This window comes from Coffea eugenioides, chromosome 8 (genome assembly GCF_003713205.1).
Source record: "Coffea eugenioides isolate CCC68of chromosome 8, Ceug_1.0, whole genome shotgun sequence".
Lineage (NCBI taxonomy): Eukaryota > Viridiplantae > Streptophyta > Magnoliopsida > Gentianales > Rubiaceae > Coffea > Coffea eugenioides.
In genome coordinates, this window is record NC_040042.1 from 17,278,554 (window position 1) to 17,281,391 (window position 2,838).

Here is a 2,838-nt window from a genome sequence, read left to right on the forward strand (position 1 = left end):
AAAAAGAAAAAGAAGCATTCATGGAGTATAAAAAGCTACCCTTGATATAAAATTGCTTTAAGTAAAATTATAATAAGTATTATACCTTAGAACTAAACCTCTTTAAGCAAAGTGATAACCAAGTGTTGCTCTTACCCTGTAAACCAAGGTTTGAGACTTGACATGCGCACCTACATATCTTTTTTGGCGTTTTACTCTTTTTTTTTTTTTTTATCAAACGGCAATGTATTTTTTTTTTTTTTGTTTTTTTTTGAATTTTTACTTGCCAAGGTCAATATATCACACAAGCAACCATGCCCCGGCCACGTCATCAGTCAAGGGCCGGTGGAACTGACGTGTCATGACATGTCATTTGGTCTCGTAGCCCAGTCTTGTAAATGTCAGCCATTAGTCTCGGATGAAGTGATAATGCCATGTCATCAAATATGGTCTGTATCAAATAAACTCGTAACCTGTTCTAAAAAGGCCTTCTGTAATTTCACCTTAACTTCTACTCTAATACCGTTGAAATAGTAGTCAATGCCTTAAGAAAAAATTGTGAAAAAGTTTCACTTCTCTCGTGAATAACTATTCTTCGAGTTTCCAAGTGGTAAACATTCCCAATATTTTTTCCTTCCTCTTCATAGCCCTTTTTATATGTACGATTTGTTATGGAAAAGAAAATACAAATTGAAACTAATTTGATTTCTCTCGCATTTTTTGTGTTCCCAAAGTAACTATCTACAATTAAGAACATTTCAATTAGTCAAATGTAACATATTAAAGAAAGTTTGAGCTTAGTTTGATTTTGTCAATTTTTTTTTTAGATAGCTAGTTTTCTAAAAGTTGAGGACAAAATACAGTATTTTTTTAACAGATCATCCGATTCCACGCCCAAGTCTTTTTTTTTTTGTCGCAATTGTAGAATTTCTATAACCTAATCTAGCCTAATCTAGGGGGAGAAGGAGAGGGAGAGGGAGAAGGATTCGATGTGAGTAGAGACTCCATCGAGAAAAGTCAATTAAGGCTGCCACATATTATGGCAATTTTTTGGTGGGAGGCAGTGGCCACGCCCAAGTCACTACAGTGCAATGTGTCTATGGGTGATGAGGTGGTAGTGCCATGTCATCAAATATGGGCTCCGGTCAAACACACCAATAGCGCATTATAAAAGGATATTCCTATAATTTCCCTTTAACTTCTATGTTCTTCTTTTCAAATAGTAAGCGATGCCCATCTAAGCATTATGAAAAGTGTTGTCCTTTTTTTTCATAGAAATAATAGTGTTGTCCTTTTTTTTCATAGAAATAATAATCTCATTCATGAGATCTACACTAATGGCATAAAGTATATCATCGGACATTTTACAAAATAACAAATCTAAAGGATCTACTAACACACCTGATTTGAGAAAATAACAACTATTACATTATGAAGCTCCAATCTATTCCAAATGATATCAATCGCTTTGAGTCTAATGAATATCTGTGGATATCTTCTCCCAATCTACTAATTAAATATTTTAAACTCATATATTAAAGTGAGACCTAACAATACACATCTTAGAAATTTCACGTTTGACAAACAGATATAAAAAAAACTGAGATTCGACAAAGAAAAAAATATTAAGTAAAAGAAAACTTTCACTAAAATTGTAGAAGAGAAGAAACTCACATTAAAAATAGTCTATGAAAGCAAATTTTTCTCACTAGAAAACCTTAAGAGAGGATAATACGCTTACTACAAATCCTTGGAAAAACTTTATTAGCTGCCAACATTAAAAAAAAAATTTATTGGAGAGAGAGAGGCCTCCCTTCGCCCATGGAAGAAGGCATTATTTTGTTTGAGAGGAGCGGAGAAAGTTAGAAAGAATGTGGAGAATTAGCCCCTTCTTATTAGTAACTATTCTTTCGGTTCCAATAGGCAAATTTTTCCAATAATTTTTTCCTTCCTATTTAGGGCCTTCTTTATGTCTAACATTTTGAAGGAAAAGAAAATGTAATTGAAAATAATTTAGGTTTCTCACAAGTTTGGTCATCGTAAAATAAATTATCTGCAAAGGACGTTTCAATTGGTCAAAATACAACATAACGATCAAAGTTGAGCATAGTTTGATTTGTAAATTTTTTTCTCAATCCCATTTCTTTCCCTAAAAATCCAAGACAGAATACAGTACCTTACGCTACCTCATTTACTATTCCTCATTGAATTTCAAGTTTCTAGCATGCCTCAAGCATTGAACTTTTTTGTTGGATGTAATCTTACACTTTAACAATTTATTTACTTACATCACCGTTACAATTTTCAATACACCTTTTTAACTTCCCAATTACCTTTTTATTTCACATACATCAAATCACAAAAAGTGCTACAGTAAAAAAATCTCAAATAATTTACAATCCAAACACACTCATGCAATTTTTGAGATGTGCCTTTTATCTCAAATATTTGAGATGTGCCTTTTATTTTTCCCGGACGGAGAATAAATCATGTTCATAAAAGGGCATATAGCTCATGCAATTTTCAATGGATCTGGGCCATAACAATTGTTAGACCAGTTATTCCAGACGATATACAATGTTGTTAACCAATTGTAACTTGTACACGACAGCGTTACCTTTCTGTGTCTTGAGAACGATTTACTTAACATTCTGAGACATTTGAAAAACAAACACCAGGATTTATCAAATTTAAGTTCATGATGCTCGTTGTAATTGTGCTTCTTTGATCCTCTGTACCAGCACATATGTCATGGAATAATCCACGAGTTACCGTATCTTCAGTCATATTGGCCAAGAGTTTGTGTTAATTAAAAATTGTAACTTATGTACAATTTGCAACAGTTTGTACCGAGGATAT